Here is a 16,602-nt window from a genome sequence, read left to right as displayed (position 1 = left end):
GTATTTCATAATTTTCGACTTTGAGTAAAACAGTTTGAGTTAAAACTCTTTTTTAGCGCATTTCATCTGTAAAAGAAAACATGCCTAATAATTCTGCACATGAATATAAGGAGTTTTTCTCTTCCAGCTTTCCTGGACTATTGTATAGCACTCATAAATGATTAAATAAAAAATAATGGTAGTTATTAAGATTGATTTGGTTTGGAATTGGTAAAATGTGCTTGGAAAAAAATCACAATAAAACAATGTTTTAATGTTTAAGTTTGGAATATTAACTGACATGAATGAATGCTATATAAATATTGTTCATGTTAACATAATGTTTATAAATGAAATCTTATTGTAAAGTGTTACTAAATATATATATATATATATATATATATATATATATATATATATATATATATATATTGTTCTATGAATGTGATTTTAAAGTCTAGATGATTCGGATTAACCCTTTAACCGCCATATCCTTTAAAACCTCACTGCCAGAGGGATATTGTGAATGCATGTGCCCGCTGGGCACAGTTTACCTGATGCCACCGGGGTGGCGATGGCATTGGTGGCTTGAGCCCGCCATCGCTGCTTGCAGCTATATTTTTTTTTTATTTTTTTTTATTTTTTATTCTTCTAATTTTTTTCTAAGGTTTCGGGGGCTTTTGGGGTCCTTAACATGCTCAAAAACTCTTGAAAATTGGCACACACCTTGGAACCTGCGGCCATTAGGGCCGGGCAGAGTCTGATACAAGGGCATGGCACAGGGGCTCTACAGCGCCCCCTGTAGTACCGAGGGCCATATATCATGCATACTTGCACGTATACATATGAAACTTGGTACATATATATAACTCATCAAACCAAACAACTTTCACACTGCATGTCATAAGCTCCGCCCAACAGGAAGTTGGCTATTTAGGGTTTTATGAAAAACACATGCTCTGGAATTTGATATACTCCTCTGAGGAACTCCACCCGTTCACCTCAAAACTCAGTGAACACGATCTCAAGACATTCGGGATGCTAAATTGCGAAGAGATTTTTGATATCTCGAACGGTTTGCCCGTGGCGAGGCGTTGAAATTATGGCGAGAAATGAGAAACAGGAAATGTATAATAACATCCACATACATTTGCTGAATTTGATCAAACTTAATTGGTTTGTTCGTTGTATGATACCGATCGTATATATGTGACTTTTAGGAGTCAAAGTTATAGCGCCACCAACTGGCAGCAGGAAGTGAATCATTTTCAGAACACTTTGAATTCAGCATTTTATTTTTACTTGATTTGCTTCAAACTTCATCAGAATAATGACAAAACACGGCCGAAGACAATCTGTCGTGGGGATATTTATATCTAATATAGTGTTGCCATGGCAACGTGTCAAACTTGAATGTTCTGTTCTGGTGATTTTTAGGCAGATAACTAGCTCAGATTTACATGAAACTCGAAACAGATATCAGTATTAAAGATAGCTAGACCATGGCAAAAGCTTTTAAAAGGGCGTGGAAGAGGCACTCTATAGCGCCACCTTTTGTCAAAAGTGGGGGGATTAGTTTTAGCTAAAGACACCAAACTTGGTACATAAATTGTTCTTATCAAGACGGACAACTTTCTAATTCGCAGTCATAAGCTACGACCAACAGGAAGTTGGCTATTTTGACTTGAATATGGATTTTTGGGAATTTTCTTTTGTGAATTAATGCATACTCCTCCCAGGGGAAGTACACTATACACACCAAACTTTGTCTACATTAAGAAAAACCATTGAGGAACTTAAATTGCGAACGGATTTTGGTTAGCTTGAACGGTTTTGTCGTGGTGAATTTTTGAAATGACAGTAAAAAGGGAAACATTAATTGTCTTGTATGTTTAAATTGCAGCTTCCAAACACTTCAAAGCATATTTTCATACAAAGATCAAATCATTCTGAGGAAATATGCATAGTTTCACGACTTTACAACACTGTATGGATAAAAGAAAATTAAAAAACTGTCAGACTTCTCAACTTACATGATCTAACTCTGGCCACCCTGTCTGTGTGAGGGAAGGGAGGGGGAGAGGGAGGGGGAGTGTGAGGGGGTTGGTGACTGTGACAGTGTGTGTGGACTGTAGGGAGGGGCTGTCTGGCAGAGAGAGAGAGAGAGAGAGACCTAATCATCCCTTTAATAATCAGGAAAAAAAAATCTGTATTTTAAATTGTTATTGTTTTTGTTGTTGCTAATGGTGGTGTTTTTTCCTTTCATTACAGGTTAAGAAATCTCTTAGGCCTTATCCTTTTCTGTCAGTTTTAGGGATTTAAAAACATCCTAAGAACCCTAATTTGTGCTGCAAATAATAATTTCAAACTCATTTGATACTGACCTATGACAACCTGTGACGTGACATGACATTTATTAATCTCATGGATGTAACAGTAAAACTCTTCAACTGACAGATAAAGCTGCAATGCAAGCAAAACTATTTCACAAATGCTTATAGGTCATTAAAATCATTACAAAACACTAATACATTATTTAAGGATTTGGTAACACTGTAAAATAATGTCTAATTTGTTAACATTAGTATATGCAATGGTAACACTTTATAATAATTGCACTCATTAGCTAAGCATTAGTAAATAGTTCATGATTATAAAGCCTTTTCCCTTAATAATAGTCATTATTAAGCAGTAATACATCTATAAATAAATTGTTCTTGGTTTAAAAGCACATATATTACAAAGGAGATTAAAGTCTCAGTTGTCTTATAAAATAAATAAATAAACACAACCCAGTTTGATTCAGAATTCAGAAATATTTATTTCAAGATGCAATAAAAGGAAACTGTACACTTGAATAGCTTTTATGCGATTCTTGAAGGATTAGCATCACCTCCTCTTGTAAAATGGTTTGAGGAATATATCTTCGAGATTGTACCGCCGCTCCCTATATGCATAGTATGCAGTCTTCGTAGGGCACCAACTCCCAGAGGGGGCACCATCCCAGTTGCTCAAAAAAACAAAAAAAAAAACATGCGCCATTCTCCCATCCGCGCTCGCGACCGCTCACACCTCATGTTTGCGGCTGAATGTTCGTAATTGATGGATGGACATCTATGCCTGGGTATAGGACATCAGCAATCCGGCACAGAGAAAATAAAACTAAAGAAAATAAAACAGGCATAAAGTTGTCTTGACATTGGACTTTCTAGAGTCTCAAATTTAGGGCCGGTCTCTAAAGTTACATGTGATATTGTTATACACTTTTCTAACGTCAGTAGCATTTGAAGAGAATGACTTACAGTCATAAAAACAACTGTAATTGTTCATCTAGGTGACAGCTATAATGCACAATTAAATTGAATGTTTGATATTTATTACAACAAACTGTAAGTCATATGTAAATTATGCTACTTTTTCACATGGGCTAAAATGCAAATTTGAAGCTCAGTAGCATTTGAGAAGAAAGACTTGCAGTCATAAAAAAATTGTAATGTGTTCATATAGGTGTCAGCTACAATGCACACCTTATACATTTTTTATAGATATTAAAATAAAGTGTTACTAAAGTTATATATATTGTTCTGTGTATGTGATTTCAAAGTCTAGATTGGTCGGATTAACCCATTAACTGCCACATCCCTTAAAACTTGATTGTCAGAGGGTTACTGTAAATGCTTATGCCCGCTGGGCACAGTTATCCTGATGCCACCGGGGTGGCGTTGCACTGATGGCTTGAGCCCGACATCGCTGCTTGCAGCTATATTTAGGGCTCAAGCCCGAAGGGGCGAAGAGCCCTATTGTTCCCCTAAGGATTATTCTTTTTCTTATTATTATTATTATTATTTTTTTTATTTTTTATTAAACCTTCCGGGGGTTTTTGGGGGCCTTAACATGCTCAAAAACTCTTGAAAATTGGCACACACATTGGAATCTGCGGCCATCAGGACGCCACAGAGACTGGGACCCGGGCGTGGCACAGGGGCTCTACAGCGCCCCCTGGAACACAGTCAGAAATCTTGAACCATAGCTCACACACACTTGCATATATTTATATGAAACTCAGTACACTTGTAGATCTCATTGAGCTGAACAACTTTCGCGCTCTATGTCAAAGGCTCCGCCCAACAGGAAGTCAGCTATTCATGGCTGTTTAAAAAAAGCATGTTCTGGAATTTGATATACTTGTCATAGGTTTTTTACATGATTGCCACCAAACTCGGTGAACATGATCTCAAGACATTGGGGATGAAAAATTGCGAGGGGATTTTTTATATCTCGAACGGTTTGCCCGTGGCGAGGCGTTGAAATTAGGGCAAAAAGTGAGAAACAGGAAATGCCTAATAACATCCACATACATTGCCTGAGTTTGATCAAACTTCATCGGTTTGTTCGATGTATGATACCGATCGTATATATGTGATTATTAAGAGTCAACGTTATAGCGCCACCAACTGGCAGCAGGAAGTGAGTCATTTTCAAAATGCTTTGAATTCAGCATCTTATTTTTACTCGATTTGCTTCAAACTTCATCAGAATAATGACAAAACATGGCCGATGTAAATCTGTTGTGGGGATATTGATATCTTATATATTGTTGCCATGGCAACGTGTCAAACTTGAATATTCTGTTATGGTGATTTTGAGGCAGATAACAACCTCAGATTTACATGAAACTCAAAACACATATCAGTATTCTTGATAGCTAGACAATGGAAAAAGCTTTTAAAAGGGTGTGGAAGAGGCACTCTATAGCGCCACCTTTTGTCAAAAGTGGGGGGGTTAGTTTTAGCTACAGACACCAAACTCGGTACAAAAATTGTTCTTATCAACACGGACAACTTTCTAATTCACAGTCATCAGCTACGATCAACAGGAAGTCAGCTATTTTGATTTGAATGTGGATTTTTTTTTTACATTTAGCTGTGAATTAATGCATACTGCTCAGAGGAGAGTAACACTATACACACCAAACTTTGTCTACATGATGCCAAAACATTTTAAACAACTTAAATTGCCAATGGATTTTGGATAGCTTGAATGGTTTTGTCATGGTGATTTTTTTAAATGACAGTAAAAATGGAATTATTAATTGTCCTGCATTTTAAATTCCAAACACTTCAAAACCTTTTTTCATACAGAAAAAAAGTCATTCTGAGTAAATATGGATAGTTTCACGACTTTACAACACTGTATGGATAACAGAAAATTAAAAAACTGTCAGACATCTCATCTCACTCTGTCCCTCTGTTTGAGTATATGTGCTTCAGACTTCCATTGTCTGAGAGAAATAGCGCCCCTACAGGTGCAATTACCGGACTTTTACTTTCACTTTTAAATCGGTTAAAAATACAAATACATACTTAGATTTAATTCACACTGACAAGCTAAACCAACATATCTGATTATTACCGGTTCAGGGCTCATGGATAAATAATTTCTGGCCAGAGATACGTGAGAAATAGGAGAGATGAATCACCGCTCTGATCACGAGCGTCTGGAGTAAAGAGCTCAGAAAAAAACGAATTTATTCCTGTTTTAAAGCTTTTAAAAATAAATTATTACAGCGATATCACACAATCAACCAATTAGAACACACCAAGAGCTAAATTCAGATGTTTTTGAACTGTTTGTGTGAAAATTAAATATTTGTGGCTGCCTATCTGAAATCACCGCTCCGATCAGCGCTTACAGTGTCGAGCTCAAAACAAACGAATTTATTCTTGTTTAAGAGCTTTTTTAAATAAAATATTACCACAAATGCACACAATAAACCCATTGTAACACTGCAAGAGCTAAATGCAGGTGTTTGTGACTCGTTTAAGTGTGAAAGACTATTTGACACCGCCACTGGCAGAATAACATATATCTCTCGAGCTGCAGGATTCTGCCTTTCGTCGTACGAACGAACACATAACGGACAAGATTATTTCAAAATAGCTTGGCGAATATGAACGAAAACAGCCAATTGAACATAAACTGTTGAGAAATAAATCTGAAGTGGATCTACTGGATTTGAATATTAAGTGACCGCATATACCAGCTGCTTCTGTCTTCAATTTGAATCTATAAAAAAAATGAAACTCATTCATCTTGGCTGCTTTTTTAATGTGTGTACGTATGTATTTATTATTTTGCTCTAACAAGAATTAATCTATATTTAATTAAATCAATTACATTTTATTTTACATTTTATTTGTCCATTTCTGCATCTAAACGCCTAAAAACATAAAACATGATCTATTATACTATTGTTAGCAATTTCTTTAACGTCCAATTTTTCTGGTGTACACACTTTTATTTTCATAATAAACTTGTTTGTTAGATTATACACAGTTACAGTGGTCTATAATAAATATTGACAGGTTTTATTCAAGCTGTTTAGAATGATTGCAGTAGGCTAATTTTTTTAAATGTAAATCCAAAAAAAAAAAAAAAAAAAAAAAAAATTAATAAAAAACATTGGAAAACAATAACTGTTGTACTTGTTTTATACATTTTGTATAATTTCATAGTTTATGCATTATAGTTATAAAAACAAATAAATGTAGCCACTCACATAGAAATAGGCCTTATCCTTTTCTGACAGTTTTAGGGATTTTTAAAAATCCTAAAAAACCTTATTTGTGCTGCAAATAATAATTTCAAACTCAAAAAGTAAATAGTCAGTTCATGCTTTATAAAGCCTTGTCCCAATATTAATAGTCAGTAGTAAGCAGTTTATAAATACAGCTATAAATAGCTTGTTTTTGGTTTATAAGCACATTTGTTAAAAAGGAGAGTAAAGGGTCAGTTATCTTCCTATGAAAAATAAAAAAATAAAAATAAACAAACAACAACACTGATTGATACAGAACTCAGAAATTCTATTGTGGATTTATGATAAAATCAGCCTGTAAATGATTTCATACTCCTCCAAGAAGACACAAGTAGTTCACACCAAACTTTTTTTAACATGAAGCCAATATACTGAGATGTTAAATTGTGAATGGGTTTAGGATAGCTTAAATGGTGTGGTCATAGCGATTTATTAAAGTAACATAAAAAAAATACAATAGTTATTTTACTATATCTTTAATTTTTTTCATTCCAAACTCTTCATATTTTTTTATATACGTAGAAGTCATCATTTGAAGGAAGCACAGTAAGTTTAATAGCTTTATCATTTTCAAGAGCCAGCATAAAATTAAAACTATCATAACTTATAAATGAAGCTTGCAATTCTTAGTACCAATAATGGCCACCAGATGGAGGTATAGGATTACTTTTAAATAATTATTGTAGAAACAAGTATGATTTAAATCATTTATAGAAATCTTTCAAAGAAAAATAATATGAATTTTATGTATTTTACTGATAAAATGACCCTCACTTAATTAGAATAACAAGCTGAAATATTGTGAACTGTATATTAAGAATAATTCTTTATAGGCTTTATGGACAGACACGTTTTGAGTGACTCTTGAAGGATCAGCACCACATCCTCTTTTACCACTGTTTAAAGAATTTATCTTACAGAACAGATGCAAATTAATTTTGGATAGCTTGAATGGTTTTGTCGTGGTGATTTTTTGAAATAACAGTAAAAAAGTAACCAGTAAATGTCTTTTATTTTTTTAAGTGCAGCTTCTAAACACTTCAAAAAAATGTACACATAGAAGACAAGTCATTCTGAGGAAATATGCATAGTTTCATGACTATACAACACTATATGGATGATAGAAAATTAAAAAACTATCATAGATCTGATGTCACTCTGTCCCTCTGTCACAGTGGGTAGTGTGTGTGTGTGTGTGTGTGTGTGTTTGTGTGTGTGTTTGTGTGTGTGTTAAGTGAATTAGGTGTGAAACTATCAGGGAGCATTTAGTCTCCAGCGCCAACATTTTACAGAACTGACACTTTCCTGGAGTCTCAGAATTACTCGGCGTCAGGTTCTGAGAGATCTAAGATTCCAAAAAATGATTTAATTAGAATACCATGAAGTATTGTGAAATACTATATATTAAGGCTTTATATATAGGCTTTATGAACTGATTAGAGTGACTCGTGAAGGACCAGCACCACCTCCTCTTGTTCGATGGTTTGAGGAATATATCTTCCAGAATCCAGGATTAAGATTTAGGAGCTCATTTTTATTCCACCTCCTTTCCTGAAAAGTCTGGCTTGCAGAATTGACTAAAAATTAATCTTTTTTCACATTAATTCCTAATTATTTTGCAATTCTTTTTGTCAGTTCTTCTTGACCTGTTTTTCTTTTCCAGCTTTCCTGGAGTATTGTATAGCACTCATAAATGATTAAATAAAAAATAATGGTAGTTATTAAGATTGATATGGTTTGGAATTGGTAAAATGTGCTTGGAAAAAAATCACAATAAAACAATGTTTTAATGTTTAAGTTTGGAATATTAACTGACATGAATGAATGCTATATAAATATTGTTCATGTTAACATAATGTTTATAAATGGAATCTTATTGTAAAGTGTTACTAAAGTTATATATATATATATATATATATATATATATTGTTCTGTGAATGTGATTTTAAAGTCTAGATGATTCGGATTAACCCTTTAACTGCCATATCTTTTAAAACCACACTGCCAGAGGGATATTGTGAATGCATGTGCCCGCTGGGCAGAGTTTACCTGATGCCACCGGGGTGGCGATGGCATTGGTGCCTTGAGCCCGCCATCGCTGCTTGCAGCTATATTTAGGGCTCAAGCCTGGAGGGCGAGAGCCCTATTGTTTTCCTTAGGATTATTTTTAGGGCTCAAGCCTGGAGGGCGAGAGCCCTATTGTTTTCCTTAGGATTATTTTTTATTATTATTATTATTATTATTATTTTTTTCTAACGTTACGGGGGCTTTTGGGGTCCTTAACATGCTCGAAAACTCTTGAAAATTGGCACACAGATTGGAACCTGCGGCCATTAGGGTCGGGCAGAGACTGATACACGGGCGTGGCACAGGGGCTCTACAGCGCCCCCTGGAATACTGAGGGCCATATATCATACATACTTGCACGTAGACACATGAAACTCGGTACACATGTAGATCTCATTAAACCAAACAACTTTCGTACTGCATGTCATAGGCTCCGCCCAACAGGAAGTTGGCTATTTAGGGTTTATTATTCATATTTTTGGTCAAAGTTGTGGGGGCTTTTGGGGTCCCTAACATACTCAAAAACTCTTGAAAATTTGCACACACTTTGGAATCTGTGCCCTTTAGGAGCCTGCAGAGGCTGGGACCCGGGCGTGGTACAGGGGCTCTACGGCGCCCCCTGGAACACAGTCATAAATGTTGATGTATAGCTCACACATACTTGCACATATTCATATGAAACTCAGTACACATATAGATCTCATTGTGCCGAACAATTTTCGTATTGCATGTCATTGGGCTCCGCCCAACAGGAAGTCAGCTATTTAGAGTTATGTAAACAGCGCATGCTCTGGAATTTGATATACTTGTCATAGGTTTTTTACTCGTTTACCACCAAACTCGGTCAACATGATCTCAAGACATTGGGGATGAAAAATTGCCAGGGGATTTTTGATATCTCGAACGGTTTGCTCGTGGCGAGGCTTTGAAATTATGGCGAGAAATGAGAAACAGGAAGTGTCTAATACCATCCACATACATTTCCTAATTTTAATCAAACTTCATCAGATTATTCATTGTATGATGTCGATCGCATATATGTGACTATTAGGAGTCAAAGTTATAGCGCCACCAAGTGGCAGCAGGAAGTGTGTCATTTTCAAAATGCTTTGAATTCAGCATCTAATTTTTACTCGATTTGCTTCAAACTTCATCAGAATAATGTTAAAACACAGCCGATATAAATCTGCTGGGGGGATATTGATATCTAAAAATATTGTTGCCGTGGCAACATGTCAAACTGGAATACTTCTCAGGTGATTTTGAGGCATATAACATGCTTAGAATTTCATCAAACTCAGAACACATATCAGTATTAGTGACAGCTAGACACTGGCAAAATTTCATAAGAGGGCGTGGAAGAGGCACTCTATAGCGCCACCTTTTGTCAAAAGTGGGGGGGTTAGTTTTAGCTACAGACACCAAACTCAGTACAAAAATTGTTCTTATCAAGACGGACAACTTTCTAATTCACAGTCATCAGCTACGACCAACAGGAAGTCGGCTATTTTGATTTGAATGTGGATTGTTTTTTACATTTAGCTGTGAATTAATGCATACTGCTCAGAGGAGAGTAACACTATACACACCAAACTTGGTGTACATGTTGAAAAAACATTGAGGAACTTAAATTGTGAATGGGTTTTGGATAGCTTGGATGGTTTTGTCGTGGGGATTTTTTAAAATGACAATAAAGATGGAATTATTAATTTTCCTGCATTTTTAAATTCCAAACACTTCAAAACCTTTTTTCATAAAGAAAAAAAGTTATTCTGAGGAAATATGCATAGTTTCATGACTTTACAACACTGTATGGATAACAGAAAATTAAAAAACTGTCAGACATCTCATATCACTCTGTCCCTCTGTTTGAGTGTGTGTGCTTAGACTTCCATTGTCTGAGAGAAAATGCGCCCCTACAGGTGCAGTTACCGGAATAAAAAAGGGAGGAGACTGTCTTTTGGTTTCTCTTTTAAATCGGTTAAAATACAAATAAATACTTGGATTTAATTCACACTGACGAGCTAAACCAACATATATGATTATTATAAGGTCAGGGCTCATTAATAATTGATGTGTGGTCAGTGATACGTGAGAAACACGAGAGATGAATCACCGCTCTGAGCAGGAGCGTGTGGAATGATGAGCTCAGAAAAAAACGAGTTTATTCTTGTTTTATAGCTATTAAAAATAAAGTATTGCAGCGATATCACAGAATTCACCAATTAGAGCACACCAAGAGCTAAATTAAGATGTTTTTGAACTGTTTGTGTGAAAATGAAATATTCGCGGCTGCCTATATGAAATCACTGCCTCCGATCAGCGAGCACAGTGTCACAAGTTCAAAACTAACGAATTTATTCTTGTTTAAGAGCTTTTCAAAATAAATTATTGCCATAAATGCACACAATACATCCATTATAACACAACACGAGCTAAATGCAGGTGTTTGTGACCCGTTTAAGTGCGCAAGACTATTTGAAAGCGCGACTGGCAGAATAACATATATCTCTCGAACTGCAGGATTCTGCCTTTCGTCGTAAGAACGAACACATCACGGACAAGATTATTTCAAAATACATAATAGCTTGGCGAATATAAACGAAAACAGCCACGTGAACATAAACTGTTGAGAAATAAATCTGAAGTGGATCTACTGGATTTTAATATTAAGTGACCGCATATACCAGCTGCTTCTGTCTTCAATTTTAATCTATATAAAAAATTTAACTCATTAATCTTGGCTGCTTTTTTAATGTGTGTACGTATTTATTTATTATTTTGCTCTAACAAGACTTAATCTATATTTAATTAAATCAATTACATTTGATTTTACATTTGATTTGTCCATTTCTGCATCTAAACGCCTAAAAACCTAAAACATGCTCTATTATACTATTGTTAGCAATTTCTTTATCGTCCAATTTATCTGGTGTACACACTTTATTTTCATAATAAACTCGTTTGTTAGATTATACACAGTTATAGTGGTCTATAATAAATATTAACAGGTTTTATTCAAGCTGTTTAGAATGATTGCCATAGGCTAATTTTTTAAAATGTAAATCCCAAAAAAAAAAAAAAAAATGTAAATAAATAAAAAACATTGGAAAAGAATAACTTGTACTTTTTTATACATTTTGTATAGTTTCATAGTTTATGCATTATAGTTATAAAAACAAACAAATTTAGCCACTCACATAGAAATCTTAGGCCTTATCCTTTTCTGACAGTTTTAGGGATTTTTAAAAATCCTAAAAAACCTTATTTGTGCTGCAAATAATAATTTCAAACTAATTTGATACTGACCTCTGACATCCTGTGACATGGTATTTATTTGAATTTACATAATCTCATGGATGTAACAGTAAATCTGTTCAGCTCACAGATCAAGACTAAGCTGTAATGTAAGCAGAACTTTCACAAATGCTTTTAGGTCAATAAAATCATTACAAAACACTTACAAATCATTTAAGGGATTTGATAACACTGTAAAATAATGTCTAATTTGTTAACATTAGCAAATGCATTGATAACACTTTATAATAACTGCACTCATTAGTAAATAGTCAGTTCATGCTTCATAAAACCTTGTCCCAATATTAATAGTCAGTAGTAAGCAGTTTATAAATACAGCTATAAATAGCTCATTTATTAAAAAGGAGAGTAAAGGGTCAGTTATCTTCCTATGAAAAATAAAAAAATAAAAATAAACAAACAACAACACTGATTGATACAGAACTCAGAAATGTTATTGTGGATTTATGATAAACTCAGCCTGTAAATGAATTCATTCTCCTCCAAGAAGACACAAGTAGTTCACACCGAACTTTTTTAACATGAAGCCATATACTGAAGATGTTAAATTGCGAATGGGTTTAGGATACCTTAAATGGTGTGGCCATAGAGATTTATTAAAGTAACATAAAAAAATACCATAGTTATTTTACTATATCTTTAAAATTTTTAATTCCAACTCTTCATAATTTTTTATATACCTAGAAGTCATCATTTGAAGGAAGCACAGTAAGTTTCATAGCTTTATCATTTTCAAGAGCCAGCATAAAATTAAAACTATCATAACATATAAATCAAGCTGGCAATTCTTAGTACCAATAATGGCCACCAGATGGAGCTATAGGATCACTTTTAAATAATTATTGTAGAAACAAGTATGATTTAAATCATTTATAGAAATCTTTCAAAGAAAAATAATATGAATTTTATGTATTTTACTGATAAAATGACCCTCACTTAATTAGAACAACATGCTGAAGTATTGTGAACTGTATATTAAGAATAATTCTTTATAGGCTTTATGGACAGATAAGTTTTGAGTGACTCTTGAAGGATCAGCACCACATCCTCTTTTACCACTGTTTAAAGAATGTATCTTACAGTACAGGTGCGAATGAATTTTGAATAGCTTGAATGGTTTTGTCGTGGTGATTTTTTGAAATAACAGTAAAAAAGTAACCAGTAAATGTCTTTTATTTTTTTAAGTGCAGCTTCTAAACACTTCAAAAAAATGTACACATAGAAGACAAGTCATTCTGAGGAAATATGCATAGTTTCATGACTATACAACACTATATGGATGATAGAAAATTAAAAAACTATCATACATCTGATGTCACTCTGTCCCTCTGTCACTGTGGGTAATGTGTGTGTGTGTGTGTGTGTATGTGTGTGTGTGTGTGTGTGTTAAGTGAATTAGGTGTGAAACTATCAGGGAGCATTTAGTCTCCAGCGCCAACATTTTACAGAACTGCCACTTTCCTGGAGTCTCAGAATTACTCGGTGTCAGGTTCTGAGAGATCTAAGATTCCAAAAAATGATTTGATTAGAATACCATGAAGTATTGTGAAATACTATATATTAAGACTTTATATATAGGCTTTATGAACAGATTAGAGTGACTCATGAAGGACCAGCACCACCTCCTCTTGTCCGATGGTTTGAGGAATATATCTTCCAGAATCCGGGATTAAAATTTAGGAGCTCATTTTTATTCCACCTCCTTTCCTGAAAGTCTGTCTTGCAGAATTGACTAAAAATTAATCTTCACATTAATTCCTAATTATTTTGCAATTATTTTTGTCAGTTCTTCTTGACCTGTTTTTTTTTTTCTTCTTTTCTGACCTCATGACCCAGTCAGCATTTTTGTACAATGGTCAAGTCTTAACTTATCCATTTCTGTATTGCATTTGTGTTTGATATTTCTCATGGGTATTTCATAACTTTCGACTTTGAGTTAAAACAGTTTGAGTTAAAACTCTTTTTTAGCGCATTTCATCTGTAAAAGAAAACAGCCTAATAATTCTGCACACATGAATATAAGGAGTTTTTCTCTTCCAGCTTTCCTGGAATATTGTATAGCACTCATAAATGATTAAATAAAAAATAATGGTAGTTATTAAGATTGATATGGTTTGGAATTGGTAAAATGTGCTTGGAAAAAAATCACAATAAAACAATGTTTTAATGTTTAAGTTTGGAATATTAACTGACATGAATTAATGCTATATAAATATTGTTCATGTTAACATAATGTTTATAAATGAAATCTTATTGTAAAGTGTTACTAAATATATATATATATATGTTTGGGGAATATATATATATATATATTGTTCTGTGAATGTGATTTTAAAGTCTAGATGATTCGGATTAACCCTTTAACCGCCATATCCTTTAAAACGTCACTGCCAGAGGGATATTGTGAATGCATGTGCCCGCTGGGCACAGTTTACCTGATGCCACCGGGGTGGCGATGGCATTGGTGGCTTGAGCCCGCCATCGCTGCTTGCAGCTATATTTATTATTATTATTTTTATTTTTTATTAAACCTTCCGGGGTGTTTTGGGGGCCTTAACATGCTCAAAAACTCTTGAAAATTGGCACACACATTGGAATCTGCGGCCATCAGGACGCCGCAGAGGCTGGGACCCGGGCGTGGCACAGGGGCTCTACAGCGCCCCCTGGAAGACAGTCAGAATTCCTGAACCATAGCTCACACACACTTGCATGTATTTATATCAAACTCGGTACACTTATAGATCTCATTGAGCCGAACAACTTTCACACTTTATGTCATAGGCTCCGCCCAACAGGAAGTCAGCTATTCAGGGCTGTTTAAAAAAAGCATGCTCTGGAATTTGAAATACTCCTCTGAGGTTTTCAACCCGTTCGCCACGAAACTCGGTGAACATGATCTCAAGACATTGAGGATGAAAAATTGCGAGGGGATTTTTGATATCTCGAACGGTTTGCCCGTGGCGAGGCATGGAACTTATGGCGAGAAATGAGAAACAGGAAATGTCTAATAACATCCACATACATTTCCTGAATTTGATCAAACTTCATGGGTTTGTTCGTTGTATGATACCGATTGTATATATGTGGCTATTAAGAGTCAACGTTATAGCGCCACCAACTGGCAGCAGGAAGTGTGTCATTTTCCAAATGCTTTGAATTCAGCATCTTATTTTTACTCGATTTACTTAAAACTTCATCAGAATAATGACAAAACACGGCCGATGTAAATCTGTTGTGGGGATATTGATATCTGATATAGTGTTGCCATGGCAACGTGTCAAACTTGAATGTTCTGTTATGGTGAGTTTGAGGCAGACAACAAGCTCAGATTTATATGAAACTCAAAACACATATCAGTATTAGTGATAGCTAGACAATGGCAAAAGCTTTTAAAAGGGCGTGAAGGAGGCACTCTATAGCGCCACCTTTTGTCAAAAGTGGGGGGGTTAGTTTTAGCTACAGACACCAAACTTGGTACATAAATTGTTCTTTTCAAGACGGACAACTTTCTAATTCACAGTCATCAGCTACGATCAACAGGAAGTCGGCTATTTTGATTTGAATGTGTATTTTTGAGATTTTACAGTTGTGAATTAATGAATACTCCTCACAGGGGAAGTACACTATACACACCAAACGTTGTCTACATGAAGAAAAAACATCGAGGAACTTAAATTGCGAACAGATTTTGGTTAGCTTGAACGGTTTTGTCGTGGTGATTTTTTGAAATGACAGTAAAAAGTGAAACATTAATCGTCTTGTATTTTTAAATTGCAGCTTCCAAACCTTTAAAAAACATTTTTAATTTAGAAAACCAGTGATTCTGAGGAAATATGCATAGTTTCATGACTTTACAGCACTGTATGATTAAAAGAAAATTAAAAAACTGTCAGACATCTGATCTCACTCTGTCACTCTGTGTGCTGACTCTGTGTGTGTGTGTGAGTGTGAGTGGGGGAGGGGTGTGAGCTGAGTGGCAGACAGACAGAGAGAGAGAGAGAGAGAGACTTAAACATCTCTTTAATCACCAGAAAAAAAACTGTATTTTAAATAGTTATTTTTTTGTTGTTGCTGCTAATTGTGCTGTTATCATTACATCTTAAGAAATATCTTAGGCCTTATCCTTTTCTGACAGTTTCAGGGATTAAAAAAAATCCTAAAAAACCTTATTTGTGCTGCAAATAATAATTTCAAACTCATTTGATACTGACCTCTGTCACCCTGTGACATGACATTTATTTGAATTTACATAATCTCAAGGATGTAACAGTAAAACTGTTCAGCTCACAGATGAAGACTAAGCTTTAATGCAAGCAGAACTATTTCACAAATGCTTATAGGTTAATGAAATCATAACAAAACACTTTTAAATTATTTAAGGATTTGGTAACACTTTAAAATAATGTCTCAATTGTTAACATTAGTAAATGCATTGGTAACACTTCATAATAGCTGCAATTCTTAGCTAAGCATTAGTAAATAGTCAGTTCATGCTTTATATAGCCTTCTCCCAAAATTAATATTTTAGTAAGCATTTTATAAATACAGCTATAATTAAATTGTTCATGGTTTATATGCACATTTATTTTGAGGAGATTAAAGGCTGTAATCTCCCTAAAAAAAATGTAAAATAAAAAAAT

General features: G+C 34.6%; 1 protein-coding gene and 1 long non-coding RNA gene across 2 annotated transcripts in view; both read right to left on the bottom strand.

The window, feature by feature from the left end:
• LOC127977424 (genetic suppressor element 1-like) overlaps positions 1-16,602 on the bottom strand; it is an 870,445-nt gene that overhangs the window by 656,038 nt on the left and 197,805 nt on the right. The gene's annotated exons all lie outside the window — the stretch shown is intronic.
• Positions 1,257-6,258, bottom strand: LOC127977469 (uncharacterized). Its single transcript, XR_008158245.1, has 2 exons — positions 4,741-6,258; positions 1,257-1,530 (listed from the first exon to the last, which is right to left on the bottom strand). It is a non-coding gene; the product is annotated as an uncharacterized LOC127977469 (long non-coding RNA).

The sequence above is a fragment of the Carassius gibelio genome, chromosome B18, assembly GCF_023724105.1.
Source record: "Carassius gibelio isolate Cgi1373 ecotype wild population from Czech Republic chromosome B18, carGib1.2-hapl.c, whole genome shotgun sequence".
Classification (NCBI taxonomy): domain Eukaryota; kingdom Metazoa; phylum Chordata; class Actinopteri; order Cypriniformes; family Cyprinidae; genus Carassius; species Carassius gibelio.
The sequence above is the reverse complement of the archived record's forward strand: the minus strand, read 5'-3'. Positions and strand labels throughout refer to the sequence as shown.